We start from the raw sequence: 15,638 nt of genomic DNA, 5'->3' as shown, positions 1-15,638 counted from the left end.
TATTATGTAGCACTGCCCACAAGACTGATCCAGCCTGTCCCCTCTTAAATAAAACAGCCTCGTTTCTCATATGTTTCAAGCCTACAAAGAATATTAGCTTCTCTCATTTCCTGTGGGTTCTCTCTTAAACAAATATTTCTGTGCTTTTGTGTCTTTGCTTTCACTTTTGTCAAAAAGTCAAAGAGAAACTCTTCTTAAGTATTTTTATCAGTTAATTTATTTTGCATTTGATAAGAAACTAGCTTAAGCATCCCTCCTGCCTAGAGAAAAGTCGTGACAATCAGAGGACGCCGTCCTCTCTGGGCCGGGGGTGCTAGATGGCAGCGTCTAGTTCCAAGAGCTGTGGGAGGGGAGCAGCTGTGCCGTAGGAGCTCTTTCCTCAGAAAACAGCCGGTCACCCTTCAGGCTCCACGGGCTGTGATGAGATCGGTGAGTCCTCTGTAGCCCTTGGACATCCTGGTGTGTACTGAGGAAGCAGCTGGAGTTTCAATGCAGCGAAACACACGTTCTGCTGAGGATGCAGAGATTGGGAACAAAGACAAAGGCATCATGACAGAAGCAGCCACATTGACAGCGAGCTCCAAGGCGGGCGATGCTGCAAACCAGAAGCCCGGCCAGAGGGTGTGTGAAGGGGGAGCGTCTCCCAGAGACAGCCGTGCTGTTCTGGCCTCTGGTGAGCCCGGTAAAGCCCCTGACAGAATTCACCGACTACCCCGAGAGGTCCTGAGTACCTCCACGCAGCTAGGAGCTCCTGCTTTTGCTTCGGGGTGTCTGGTTGTAGCTCGTCTCTCGCCAGCTTCTTCTCATACCTGCTTCTGCGTCTCAGACCTAAGTCCATGTGGGGACCCAGAGACAGGCGGCAGTGACGGGCGTGTCCCATCTGCAGGCAGCGCCGGGGGCGACGGGGAGGTTTGCGTGCCCGGGGCCACAGCTCCGTCCGCACAGCGCACACCGGCATCTTCTGACCCAGTGCCGTGTGAATGTAATGTTTCCTAAAGACCTCCCAGGAATATTTTGAATGTATCTCACACGAACGTGGGTACAAAGCCCTCTGTGCCACCATACCTGTGAAGAAACCATTTTTTAATTTCCAAAAAAAACGTAAAGGTGTAACCTCCAAATCTTCCTCTCTCGTTTTTGCTCTCTGCACCAGAGGACTGGGGCCTGACAGCATCTGTGGCTCCCCAGACAGAGGACAGGACACCCCTGCCCCCCAACAGACAGGTAAGTAGACCAGAAGGAGGCAGAAAGGGCTGGGGAGGGGCCCGTCAGCCTGGAAACCCCACCCTCCTCCAGCAGATCCCTCACTGCCTCCTCAGGGTGGACGTCACGGTCATCCTGGGCTCCCACCCCACACCCCACCCCACACGGACCCTCCCCAGCGGAGCAGCCAAGTCGAGGAACGGGGTGAAGCCACCGTCACAAAAGTCACTCAGGAACGTCCAGTGTTAAGGAAGCATCTGACCAAAGTCGCTGCTGGTTTGTGGGCGAGTCCACTTACTAGATTAAACTCAGAACTTATCATCACTTCTCATGACACATCCCAGACCAGTGTGCACGTTACAAATTCACGCTGATTTTGAACACTTAAGTGCTTCCTATGAACACAATAAAGAATCACAGGTATATATGTATTTGGGTTTCCCTGGCGGCTCAGAGAGTAAAGAATTTGCCTACAGTGCAGGAGACGCCGGTTTGCTCTCTGGGTCAGGAAGAACTCCTGGAGAAGACGATAGCAACCCACTCCAGTTTTCTTGCCTGGAGAATTCCATGAATAAAAGAGCCTTATAATGCATATGAAAAACTGATATAATTAATTCCTTTAAATTTTGCTAAAAGCAGGAAAATGATTTCTAACTGCCATTTTAAAAAGAAAAATCACCTTTCCTAAGCAGAATATAACTGGGGTCTAGGGCCCTAGATACTTTAAAGAAAATTCTGGTGAACATACTGAATAACCAAGACACCCTGTGCCCACTGCTCAGAAGAGAAGGCTCAAAGCAAACTCCCGCTCCCCCTGTTTGTAACTGCCAGTTCTGCCCCGTTCTAAGCCTCTCTACCATAAATGCATCACATCACTAGGTGGTGAAATTGGAGGTGTCCCCAGATCACGGGCATAAACTATTTTCAGATCTATAGCACAGAAACCCAATCCTGGAGGGATAGGGTGCGCATGGCTCCACCACCCCTCATTGTGGGTGAGAAGGAGGAGGGTGTTGTCTGTAGCAGGCTGACAGTCTACGGGAGAGCACACACTCACAGGCTTCTGTACGACTGACCAGGCAGGTGAGCACACTTCTCCTCCCACGAAGACCAGGATTTAAAGCTATATTGATGACCCTGGTGGCTCAGCAGGAAAGAATCTTCCTGCAATGCAGGAGGCACTGGAGACACAGGTTCCATCCCTGGGGAGGGAAGATCCCCTGGAGAAGGAAATGGCAACCCACTCCAGTATTCTTGCCTGGGAAATCCCATGGACAGAGGAGCCTGGAGGGCTACAGTCCATGGGGTCACAAAGAATTAGACATGACTGAGCAACTGAGCATGATGATAATCAAAGCTGATGAAAAATATATGAAGATTGGCACAGACTTCTCTTAGCAGATCTACCTAAAAGACCCCTCCTACAATTAGCAACCAGCACTAACTGTTTTTCTAGCACTGGATATGCATCCAAGGCTATTTCATTGCCAAGAGCATTCTGAAGGAGGTTTGAGTCTGTTAGCCACTTAGCCATGCTGCTTCCCTTGGAAAAGAAGTCCTTTCTGCTGTTTTGTGCAACTTCTCCTTTTAGAGCTCAAGTCCCATTAGACAGTAGGCAGAATAGAGCACTTCTCAATTTCCCCTCTACTCTAAGTCCTGTGTAAGAAATAGGACCTAAACTCCTGAGTATTGGGCTGCTGGCTCTGGTTCAGACACAGGAGCAGAGCTGACTTCACGGGAGACGAAGGGGCGGGTGGAGTGGGCCCGCTCTGTCTCCGTTCTCAGTGACTTGAGTTCCCAGCACCCTCACCTGTCAGGGGAGATGGAACCCAGGCATAACCCAGGCCTGCTTTCCAACCCCCCCTCCCCCCATCTGATGAGCAAACCCCCCTCTGTTAGTTCAGTTCAGTCACTCAGTCATGTCCAACTCTGCGACCCCATGGCCTCCCTGTCCATCACCAACTCCCGGAGTTCACTCAAACTCACGTCCATCGAGTCGGTGATGTCACCCAACCATCTCATCCTCTGTCGTCCTCTTCTCCTCCAGCCTTCAATCTTTCTCAGCATCAGGGTCTTTTCCAATGAGTCAGCTCTCCGCATCAGGTGGCCAAAGTATTAGAGTTTCAGCTTCAGCTTCAGTCCTTCCAGCAAATATTCAGGACTGATTTCCTTTCAGATAGACTGGTTGGATCTCCTTGCAGTCCAAGGGACTCTCAAGAGTCTTCTCCAACACCACAGTTCAAAAGCATCAATTCTTCAGTGCTCAGCTTTCTTTATAGTCCAACTCTCACATCCATACATGACCACAGGAAACACCATAGCCTTGACTAGACAGACCTTTGTTGGCAAAATAATGTCTGCTTTTCAATATGCTGTCTAGGTTGGTCATAACTTTTCTTCCAAGGAGCAAGTGTCTTTTAATTTCACGGCTGCAGTCACCATCTGCAGTGATTTTGGAGCCCCCCAAAATAAAGTCTGTCACTGTTTCCACTATTTCCCCATCTATTTGCCATGAAGTGATGGGACCGGATGCCATGATCTTAGTTTTCTGAATGTTGAGTTTTAAGCCAACTTTTTCACTCTCCTGTTTTACTTTTATCAGGAGGCTCTTTAGTTCTTCTTCATTTTCTGCCATAAGGGTGGTATCTGCATATCTGAGGTTATTGATATTTCTCCTGGCAATCTTGATTCCAGCTTGTGCTTCACCCAGCCCAGCGTTTCTCATGATGTACTCTGGCCGAGGATAAAGAAGGTTGCTGACCCTTCTTTGCAGGGCAGGCAGAACGGCCGCACTGCTAGGTCGCAGGTTTGAACACTGAAAATCTTTCAGCAAAGACTGTAGGATCGCTGGTAAGGCAAGACTTAGAGAGGGTTTGTTCACAAGACAGGAGTTTGGAGAGAACCGTTTCTAAGTTTCCTCGCAATTGTCATTTTAGAATTCTTCTTGCCTTCCATGAGCTTCTGTTACTTCTGCAGTTTCTTCCTGTTTCACCCTGGTTTCAGGTAAGTTATCAGACCTCTCTACACAGACTTCGGGGAACTCAGTACTGGTCAGCTGATCGATGGCTTGACAGCTTTATCTTGTTAGTGGACTTGCCTAGTATAAAAGTACTGTGCCCTCCTTTCCACAGGACCACAATTTATAGTAATACAGCAGTTAGGGCAGAAGGATAAGAAATGGTGAGCCTGGTTCTAGGGCTTGGGGAGCTGATCGTGCTGAGACAGAGGATATCTGTCATTCCTCGGAACTTCCGCTCATGGGGGAAGCCTCTCTTTGGTCTCACATCCACAGCTAATCAAAATCTAGACAGGGTCAGGATGAAAGACCCTGTCCCACAGCATCCCACGTCTTGGTCTTCCTTTCAGAGTCTTCTAAGATCGACTTTGAACTGGGTGTTGTATACTGTTCAGGGGCCCTTTGACCTGTTCCCGTTAAATCAGAAGGAAACTGGGTCTCAATCCTCACCACACAGCAGCCCGCTGAGGTCTGTGTGCAGCACCCCCAACCCCCGAGGCAGCCGTGGTTCCAAGAGCTTCCGTGCCAGTCGGTCCACACAGCAGACTGCTAACCCAGTCCCCATTAGTGAGTAATTCTGGAATTAGATGCCTCCAGGGAGAGTGGGTAACAGATGGGAGTTTACATGCGACTTTATGGACCTTGGGGCTTCCCTGGTAGCTTCCGCTGGTAAAGAATCTGCCTACAATGTAGGAGATCCCGGTTCAGTTCTTGGGTCGGGAAGACCCCCTGGAGAAGGGATAGGTTACCCACTCCAGTATTCTTGGGCTTCCCTGGTGGCTCAGCTGGAAAAGAATCTGCCTGCAATATGCGAGACCTGGGTTCAGTTTCTGGGTTGGGAAGATCCCCTGGAGAAGGGAACGGCTATCCACTCCAGTATTCTGGAGAATTCCATGGACCGTATACTTCATGGGGTTTGCAAAGAGTCAGACACAACTGACCAACTTTCACTTTAAAGACCTTGAAGGTGGACAAACAAGTCCCAGGCAGGAGGGAGGGGAGGGGAGGGGAATGAGGGGAGGGGAGGGGAGGCAGGGGAGGGAGGGGAGGCGACTGACAGGGCCCCGGACCCCTTCCAGCCCCATCCCATGTGTGGGCAACCCACATGGCACCTTGACTTTTCCAATATTGAGAGAAAAAGCAGCCAAGCTTTTATGTGAGAACGAAAAGCCTGAAGCACTTCAATTTCCGGTGTTAAACGAAAGAAGACACACGAGAAAAGCCAGTTCAAGTGCACGCCAACAGCTGGACAGAAGAGGATGGGCATTTAGCCTGAACAAAAGGAAAAGGAGAAACGGTCTCGCTATATGGGTGGAGCGGCCTTGCCTCGCAGGTGTCTTTTCATAAATCCCTTGGGCGTCAGGGGTGGGATAGCAGGCCCGCGTCTCTCAGAGAGAGAACAGGCTCAGCCCTGCGTGATCGCCAAGCGCAGCTGCGGAGAGGTGAAGTCTTATCGCAGACGCGGACGGTGGTCTTCATTTCAGCCTGGGTGGGCCTGGAGCCCAGAGACACCCAGATTTCTCTGTGGGCCCACAGCCCCCGGGGAGCAGGGCCGCCCGCCCCACCAGGGCAGATCTTCCGTTAAAGTGCCTGTCAGAGAAGTCAGGCAGAGTGGAGTCAGGGAAAGCTACTAATCGATTCCAGACGTGCTTCTCTCAGGCCTTCCTGGGAACACTTGCTGGATTTCCTGTGACATTCCTGCGAGGCTGTGACTCTGCCAGTCGCCGCTCCCGCGTCTCCTGGGAACAGGCTGGGGTGGCGGGTGGTGCAGGAGGACCTGGGTCGTCGCCCGGGCTTCCTGCAGGTGAGATGCGGGTGCCACCTGAGGGCCGTGTGGCCGCCACCTGCTTATGTCCAGGAAGCGCCTTCCCGGCACCTTTTACTGGCACTTGGGCACAGCCCCTTCTGGGAAGCGTAAGTGGACCACATCTAGTCGTCTCTGGGGAATCATGGAGAAGAGAGAACTGAAGGAAACTGTCGGGCGTGTCTGTCGGCCAGGGACTCCCAGTGGCCTGGGTGGGGTGGCTTCGGTGATGCCGCCGCAGCAGACACCAGGCCGGCAGGGATGGCTGGCGCAGGAGACACGGCCCACGCCAAGCGACCGCCGGGCCCAGAGAGAGGAGGCAAGAACAAACCACCAAAATTTATTAGAAATGCAAGTTTAAGAAACACAGAGTTCTGACTGCAGTTTCATAGAAATAATTACACGGTTCCAGCACAGACAGCGTCGTGCTCTGGAGGAAGGCCTGGGGTGAGGAGCCGCAGAGACGGACAGAGGTGCTGTGGCTGGGTGCTCAGGGTCCCATCACGGGGTCTGCGGGGCCCCAGCCCCGAGTGCTCGGCCCAAGGCCAGACCACCGTCCCGGCTCCACACCCCACTCCTCCTGCGGCCCCCTCCTCCCCACCCCATCCCAGACACCGGCCACACCCATGGGCCGCGCTTACCTGTAACAAGGTCTCTCCCACTCTTCAGCTTTGGAAACACGACAACCCTGTCCATTTCAAGGCCAAGTTCAAACCCCACCTTCCCTGCCTGGTTCTCCTTTTCTCACCAGTAGATGGTCCGTTCCCGCCGCCCACGGACGCCACGGCTTGGGGTCCCGGTGACGCCCAGCGGCCTCACCAGAAACAGTCTCATCCAAGATCAATGGTTGCCTGTTACGGGTCCTGAACCGTTCTGCCGGTGGCTGAGTATGCAAACTGTACTTTCAGAGTCTGCGCTGGTCACATAGGCCTATCTGTGTGATAGGGAAGGAGGGGGGTCCAGTGGCCACAGTGGGCTCCCACCTCCGTAACCCCAGGAGGCGGGGCCCCACTCAGTCACAGGTCACACAGTACATGATGCCGGTTGTCATCACGAGGCTGTAGAGCTCTGCATCAGCATGAGAGTCAGTCTCCACACGCCTCGAGAGAGTCAGGCCCTGTGTTTGTTGACCGCTGGTTCTGGGTCTACACGGACGGGCCCTTTAAACGAAAAGCTCCACGGTTGTCATGACCCCTCCACCCCCGAGCAAGGCGGGTCTCCAAAACGCCCCCAAAGAGAACCTCAATCCACAGGCAGCAATGCTAGGTGCAGGGAAAAACAGCAGTAATTTATTAAAAGGTCAGGGGGATATGTGAGCATTTTCCCCCTGAGGCATATGTAGACAGAACTAGAAGAAAATTGGAGCATAAAATATATTACATTTCAAGCCAGTAAGCACTAGTTCAAAAGCTGTAAAGAGGTGTGGCTACACCGTGAGCCTGGGAGCCAGTCTGCCCAGCTCTGCTCCGGGCCTCGGAGGGTGCTGGGGAGGGTTAGGTCCGTGATCAGGGTTTACATTAATAAACCCAGTTTGTTTTGGAAGCAGATTTCTTCTAGAATGTCTTAATGGGCTCTTACCACTTCTACTGAATCTCTCTCATTCCTACTTTTTGCTGGGATTTCAAGTTTGCCAACCATGGCAGTTTTGGGTGTATGGCTGATGACCATGAACCCTGTGAGCACAGCCCTCCCTGGTCCTGGGTCCCTGGGAAGGGCTTATATACAAACTCATCCGAAGGGGCTCCTGGGAGCAGGTCTCGCCTGACTCATGTCACGATGCAGAGAGTGAGTCTGAGCTGCTCCTGTCAACCTTGAACTTGGATGTGAACACCTCTGGGAACAAAACAGATTTGTTTACCATTCCAAGCGACCCAGGGGTCCCAAGGCCACTTGACCCAGGTTGACGGTGAAACAGTCTGCCCCCATCTTCCACTAAGATGGCTTTGCTCAGAAGTGAAGGCTCGGCCTGTGAGTATCAGTTGAAAGAACTCTCATTCTGCCCCTGCAGAGCCGACCCATGAAGACCCCGTAAGGGTTTATAGAGCCTGTGGAGCTCTAACACACACACGTTGTTGATGGAGAATGCTGGGCACTTTGCCCTATTTCCTACTTTGAATTTATTATTTTCTCCTTTTAAAATATTTTTTGCAGAGTGTAAAATTTGGATCAAGCCAAAACCTCAATCTTTATGTTTTATTTCTGAACGTATTAAGAGTAGACACTTGAAAATAAATGTCGAAGCACTTGGTCTTTTTTAACTAATCCATAACAAAGAACTTAAAATAAACTTCCCAAGATGCTTATCGATTACATGATGTACAAAAATTCCGCAAACACATGAAAATCTTACTTTTAAACATGTTATTTACATTATAAAAAAGATATCTTCAACATGTTTTTCTTCAACCTCCAGACAGCTTTTCAGATGAAGTACCTCTAAATTTAAAGCAATGATCCTATTGTTAATCTGAAACAAAATTGCAATAAGTACACTCCAAATATTCTGGAAACATGGGGGAAATAGTATATTTATTGTATTTTTTCAGGCTAAAGATCAAACCTCTTATTTTAAATTTAGTTACTTTACCTAAAAGGTGTCTGGAGGTTGAGGGGAAACATACTAAGTATATTATTTGAAAATGTAACTAATAAACTATTTGAAATAAGTTTATCCTCTGTTGCCAGACTTTTCAGACAGCCTGGATATTATTTTGGCTCAAATAGCAGAGCATTTTACATGCTAATGAATTACATATGGGTCGCAGAATTACTGCCCAATAAAAACTAAAGACATGAGCTTACATATCGATCTACAGAAAGAGGTTGGTTAGGCAAGGGCAGGGCCAGAGTCTCTCTGAACCCTCGTCAGAGAAAAGAAACTTGAACAAAAGCTGGGATGGACACCACCCCCGAGGACCGAGGTTCTGGAAGGCGAGAGGTTCCTGAAGGCCTGGGTCGTCCAGCGATCCATCAGGCAGGCCCGGCACCTCTCAGCCCTGCTCTCCATCACCTCACTTATTCCACACACATCCTGAGTCTCTACCCTGCAGCAGCGTCACCATCCCGGGGAAGCTCTTTTGGGCATTTAGGCACCAAGTTCCTGAAAGGCACAAGGCTCACAGCACTGAGGCCCCTGCTCCAGACGCTCCAGATGTGGGCCCAGGGTGCCGGTCGCACTGGGCACCCAACAGAGGAGACGTGGTCCCCAAGTCTTTGGAAGGTGGCTCCTGGGCACCCCACTGCTCACTGCCCCAAACCATCCCTGGGATGCTGGCAGATAATGCTAATTTGTTGCTTCTGATGAAGAGACAAGCCCTACACACGGTGCTCAGTCGCTCAGTTGTATCCAACTCTTTGCAACCCCATGGACTGTAGCCCACCAGGCTCCTCTGCCCTTGGGGATTCTCCAGACGAGAATACTGGAATGGGTTGCCATGCCCTCCTCCAGGGGACCTTCCTAACCCAAGGGTTGAAACCAGGTCTCCCAATTGCAGGCAGATTCTTTACCAACCGAGCCATCAGAGAAGCCCAAGAATACTGGAGTGGGTAGCCTATTCCTTCTCCAGGGGATCTTCCCAGCACAGGAATCAAACCGGGGTATCCCTCACTGCAGGCAGATTCTTTACCAGCTGAGCCACCAGGAACACACAGTTGGTACCTTGCTTCCCTGGTAGCTCAAATGGTAAAGAATCTGCCTGCAGTGAGGGAGACCCGGGTTCAATCCCTCAGTTGGGAAGATGTCCTGGAGAAGGGAATGGCAACCCCCTCCAGTATTCTTGCCTAGAGAATCCCATGGACAGAGGAGCCTGGTGGGCTATAGTCCGTGGGGTCACGAAGAGTGCGACATGACTGAGTGACTAACACTTTCACTTTCACACTTTTCACTTTCTTTAATTCTAATCTCAGTTTAGAATAAGCATCACAAAGCCACTGAGAGTAAAAGCACATTTGCCTTTCATCTCTGATGGGCTATGTTACACAAATCTGAGCTACATTACCTGGTTAGATTGTAAATGGGCAACATTACAATTTATTAATTGCCTAATGCCAGCTGGGGCTTCCCTTATAGATCAGTTGGCAGGAAAGAGTCAGACACGACTGAGTGACTAACACTTTCACTTTCAATGTCAACTTAAGTGGTTTAACATAATTGCTCCTGCAACTCCTACCAAGAAGCACCAACCATCCGTTTTCTCAGCTAGGTACACCCGTCACAGTCATGGGAGCCAATGTTCACATTCGGGCACATGCATATGAAAATCCCTCTGTTCTGGGAGACGCGAGGATGGTGCTGGGGGACACACAGGAGGGTCTTCACACCTAGTCCTTCCTCGTGCGTCTCTGCTCAAAGTTCCCCCTATCAACACAGTCCACAAGGGACCGGGCCCCATGCCATGCTGCTCATCAAACTTCCTTCACCAGCTCAGGCTCTCAGGAGGAGCCCCAAGACCTCCCCCCTCAAGCTTCCCGACTGTCTATAAAGGTTGCCCCTCACCGCGTCCCATGAAGTTCTCCCCTCCTCTGAACTCCGGCACTTGCTACGCACCCCTTCACCCAGTGATCACGACAGCAGACGTCACAGAGCTCCCTACTGGTCCTCGGCGCTTGACAAGAAGCTGCTGCCAGAACCTGCTGCTTTCCACTGGTCCCGCCTAACCTGCAAGGGGGAGGCCGGGAGTGGCTGCCGTCTCCGCATGGGAGTGGACCAGCTTCAGGCCGTCTGTGCCGCAACCGGGGAATCGTAGTGGGACTAGCTGGCGCCCACTAGGCTGGTCTCCCCTCTTCTGTGGTTCTGCCCTGGCTCTGGGGTCACCCCTAAACACACCCAGGTGGTCCTCAACCCTCATGCCAGCATCTGCTTCTGGGGCCCAAACGGAGACCAGCAGGCCCCACCATCCCCCTTCCCTGGGTCCTGGGAGGTTCTCCTGCCACCCTTCTGTGCCCAGCAGAGGCTGGGGCTTTGCAGAACTGACTGGGTCTGCATCCTCCTTCTCTGCCCTGAAACCAGCGTGGTAACTCATGAGGTCAAGACCCAGGTTGCCCAGGAGAGGCGGCTGCACGCCCAGAGGCCTATGGACCAGGCAGGACCGGCCTGCTGCCGGCCACGCGGATTCCACCCAGAAGGAGGTTCCTGGGCTTACAAAGCACAGTTAGTGTCTGGGCTTCCTCGGCACCACTTCCCTAAGCAGGTCAAGGTTCTCCGGTGGATGGGCCCGGCACCAGGTGCTGCTCACCTTCTGTCGAGTGAACGCGCTGATTCTGATTCACAGAATCCACTGTTTACATGAAGACCTGCCATCCACTGTCCGAATGAGAGCCCCACATGGCGCCCACTGGGCGCCCTCCCCCTCGGAGGGGGCCCCAGGAGACAGGACCCTTCCTCTCAGGCAAAGCTGCCCACGAGCTGCTTGGATTTCCACGATCACTTTTGCTGTCTCTCTGGATTGTTTATAAATTTTTTGCAGTTGTGTTTGGTCACACGTGGAGAAATTTTTCAAGCATTTTGAATGCGGTAAAAATCCAGAAGAAACGTTGCCAAATCTGTTCGCTTCTTGCATTTTAAGCCCATATACTTTTAAAGGGATATTCAATCCTTTTGTTTTTGAACTGGTTACCCATACCCCCATTAAAGCGTTGTCTTTTAAAAGCTGTTTGCTATTCGAGGAGTCTTGGGAGCCCATTTAAAATCCTTTTTAAACCCTTCTTCTCTGAAACAGGAAGCTGCATTTTGCCCAGAGTAAACACTCTGACCTGAGTGCAAGCTCAGGTGTGTGAATCCCCAGGGGAACCTTGATCAAGGCGGTCAGCATCAGAAAGCAATGAAAGGAAAATTAGAGGCTTAACTGCCACAAGGAACTTGTTTTGCTTCGATGACCAGAGAAGACGCCCGTTTCTCAGCATCTCGGGAGCTCCCGGGGCGGGCAGGCCGGAAGGCTGGCCTGTGGCTCCTTGCCCGGCTGTCTGGACTGCAGCCAGCCGGACGGTATGCGGCCCCAGTGACCATCTGGACTGTCTCACCCCTCACACTTCATGTCGCCTGTCACAGGCTCTTAGGGGGCACACGCCACCCAGGCCGGAAAAAGCATGGTGAGCTCCCCTTTCTCTCGCTGCTTCCTGCCTCTTCACGCAGACGCGGGCTTGAGGAAACCAACGGCCGCAAGAACAAGCACTCAGCGGACGACCTCAGACGGCAGCAGTGTGTTCCTCCTCCTGCGATTCTGGAGCTGGCCACCCGGCCTCCTCCCTGCTCAGGTATGACCACATCCTAACTACTAACACCTGCAAAGACCCTGTTTCCAAACAGCATCCGTTCTGAGATCCCAGGTGGATGTGACTGTTGGAAGGATGCTCTCCCACCCTAGAGCACACCCCCTACTGGCCCCCAAGTGTGCACTGGTCCCAAGCGCAACTTACACGCACCCGCCCCAGCTTCCCCAAGGTCTTATCTCAGCGGCAACTCCAAGTGCAAAACTGCAAATAAATCTCATCATATCAGCCAGATATGGATGAGACCCTGGAAAATTCGGAGGTGGGCAGACTGGCTTTCTAGCCAAGGCGAGGGGCCAAAGGGGCCGCCTGTCTCAGGCAAGTACAAAACAGAGCAGGTAAATTATGCCAAGTTTCAAGGCCTGGTATAATATAGTAACATAATCAGCAGTATAATAATGCCCTGTTCTCCATGCTCTGGTGCCACGGAGACCTCAGGAAAAATGCAATCAGCTGGGAGGAACTCCAGCAAAAGGACTTCACAAATAAGCCAGGGACGTGCTAGGCTGTGTGGCGGGTTTTCCGCACAGGTCTTCACAGTTAAATCACTGTACTTACCCAGAGGTTTCCCAACTTACGTTGGGTGGCAGAAGTTGGGGCCCACGGGCTGGGCACAGTGGGCGGAGAAGAGGGCGGAGAGTTGATCCAGCCTTTCCTTCATATCCTGCTGTCTTCATGTCCAATTCCTCTTCCATCAGCTTGGCTAATTGTGCAGTTGGTTTCTTAGACCAACGACAGGACCTAGAGACAGAGGCAACCCAAGGCAGCGACTGTCAGCAGAACAACAAGGGGTCAGCTCTGGAGTGAGCCGCCCTCACGTGGACACGTGATAAAGGAGCCAGAAAGGACCAGCCAGCTGGTGATCGGGGGCCTCCCAGGCAAGCAGCGTGGGCAGCCCCCTGCCCCACACCCCCGCCCTACAAGCTGGCGTGCAGAGTCTCCATCCTGGGAATTCCAACAGAGCAGAGAGCCTCTGCAGAGGCCATCAAAACCGAAACACGCCTCTGCCCTTCCCAAGGACCCCAGGCTCTGCTCTACTTGGAAGCACCACTTCTCCTTGTAAAAGACAAAACCAAGAGTTTCACGGCTGCACAAACGCGTCACAGACTCTTGACCAGGCCCAGTACTTGAGGTCCTTCCAGATCCAGCTCCAGCCCACAGCCGCCTGTGTTACCAGCAGGAAGCCCCCACCCCAGACCCTCTCCTGAGACGTTCTCCTCTCTCCCTCCCAGACATGATGCTCCAGTCTCCTTGCTGCTTTGGTAACTGAGGACCACTGCTGGGGCTCGTATCAGTGCAGTTCTCTCACCATCGGTAGGGACGGAGTCAACTCAGGCTCCTTGGGCTAACACCACACGTTTGACGGGGCTGAGGCCCTGCTGGGCTTCTGTGAGAGACTCCGTCTTCTCTTCTTTCAAGCTCTCGGAGGCCCTGAATCCGGGGCTCAGGATGCTTCCTCATCTTCAGACCTAGCCATGTCCCATCTCTCTGACCTTCTGTGGTCACATCTCCCCCGACTCACTTTTGCTGCCACTGAGCCCACTTCTAAGGACACTTCTGGTGACCCTGGGTCCCCCTAGATAAGCCAAGATCGTCTCCCTACCTCAAGGTCAGCCAGTTAGCAGCCTTAATTCCACTGGCAACCTGAGCTTCCCTGTGCTGTGGGAGGTAGGCTGTGCCCAGTTTCCAGGGATCGCAGTGGGGCAGCTTGCGTCGGGGAGGAGGGGAATGTTTCATTGCTCCCACACATGGAGGCACCACGTCTCTGTCATGAGCATCTGCCCTTTGCTCCCATCACGGCCTCATTGCAGGCTGGTCTGCACCATTGCTTGCTCATGGATGTATGCTCCACTTACTTGCTTCTTGAAGGCAAGGACCATGCTTTAAACACATCCTGTATCTGAGGTGACATCTAGATATTGGCATGAAGGCTTCTCTGATGATTGCAAAGTCTGCCCTTTCTGTAATTGTCTTGCAACCAGAGAGTCCCTTCACATGATGACCATATGATCATCACAAAGCCATCATTAAGGATATAAAGTCACAAATATCTTAAGTTATCAACACCTATCAAAGATTCTGAGGAATGCTACCCTTTTATACAATCTCAAAAAATGAAGCCAGTGGATTTCAAGGCTAACAAGTTCAGACTCACTTTAACAAAACAACTTAACTGTAGCAACAGATCCATGATAGAGGAATCTTTTCACACTTTTCCTACAAATCTTGGTTTAAAAAAGGTGTAAAGCTTAAGATTTGGTAGTGTGGGATAGTTACAGAGAATTTTTTCCTATTTTTCTCTATACTTTTGTGTTTATTTTATAATTTTAAAATATATATATTTCAGGAGCGCTTAGAAGTAATACAATTAGCTTTGAGTTTAACAACTGAGAAGTCCCCCAAAAAAGCTCACGGAGAATTCTCAACATTAAGAAACAACCGTAGTAAGGTAGCTGGAATTTGGGAAAGAACTCTTTGAGTATCCAAAGTAAATGGACAAGAAGCACACGTTAGATGAATCTCTCTGTGAAGAAACTGCCAGGCCGGCCTCAACTTCTCCCAAAGTCAAAAGTGACTCAGCAGACAGGTGTCAGTGCCTGGGGCGGCTCAGTGACGCAGGAGAAGGCCCGAGAACGGCACGGCAGCTGGACTCTCGCGCGAGTCAACAGCAAAAGCACAGGGCATGAAGGGACTCAGTTCCCGTGACCCTGAACTAAGGAAATCACTCAAGGGTGGACTTTGGCCGAAAGCTAGCAGTGAGCGCCGAGCCCATCGAGCTGCAGGAGCGGGAGCTTACATATGGGTCGAAAACGGTAAATTCAGGAATCTTGTCCGTGGAGATAATGCCACAAACGGTGTGAGAAGAAAAAAGGAAGAAAGTACAAATAAAGCATAAATTTGCTAGTTTCATCCTCATCTTTTACTCTGGACAGACTGTGATGCCACTTGGAGCTGATGAATCAGGTAATAAAGGTATATTTAAAGATATAAGATAACATAAGAATAAAATAAAATTGCGTGATGGGGGAATAAAAAGGTGAGAAGGGAAAATATATTAATCATAATAATGTTAATAGAAGGAAGTCAAAGGATATTATCTAAAGAAATGAAAACTTATAAAGTTGATCATTAGAACATAAATTTAACCCATCCAAGTTATCAGAAGAAATAGTGAAAAAGGAAATAAAATAAAACCATATTATGAAACATTTAAATGAAGATAAAAGGTATATTGTCACCCTGCTTATTTAACTTACATGCAGAGTACATCATGAGAAACGCTGGACTGGAAGAAGCACAAGCTAGAATCAATATTGCCGGGAGAAATATCAATAACCTCAGATATGC

At 50.8% G+C, this 15,638-nt stretch overlaps 1 long non-coding RNA gene across 3 annotated transcripts; it reads right to left on the bottom strand.

Annotated features, from left to right (window-relative positions):
* Nucleotides 1–215: 215 nt before the first annotated feature.
* Nucleotides 216–11,393, bottom strand: LOC129645366 (uncharacterized). 3 transcript variants are annotated; one of them, XR_008711291.1, is made up of 4 exons: nt 11,258–11,393; nt 10,570–10,680; nt 732–1,065; nt 216–511 (listed from the first exon to the last, which is right to left on the bottom strand). It is a non-coding gene; the product is annotated as an uncharacterized LOC129645366 (long non-coding RNA). The 3 variants fall into 3 exon arrangements; XR_008711293.1 differs by lacking the exon at nt 10,570–10,680 and having other exon boundaries at nt 11,258–11,391; XR_008711292.1 differs by lacking the exon at nt 10,570–10,680 and having other exon boundaries at nt 216–508; nt 11,258–11,391.
* Nucleotides 11,394–15,638: the final 4,245 nt, after the last annotated feature.

Source organism: Bubalus kerabau, chromosome 3 (genome assembly GCF_029407905.1).
Source record: "Bubalus kerabau isolate K-KA32 ecotype Philippines breed swamp buffalo chromosome 3, PCC_UOA_SB_1v2, whole genome shotgun sequence".
Taxonomy (NCBI): Eukaryota; Metazoa; Chordata; class Mammalia; order Artiodactyla; family Bovidae; genus Bubalus; species Bubalus kerabau.
The sequence above is the reverse complement of the archived record's forward strand: the minus strand, read 5'-3'. Positions and strand labels throughout refer to the sequence as shown.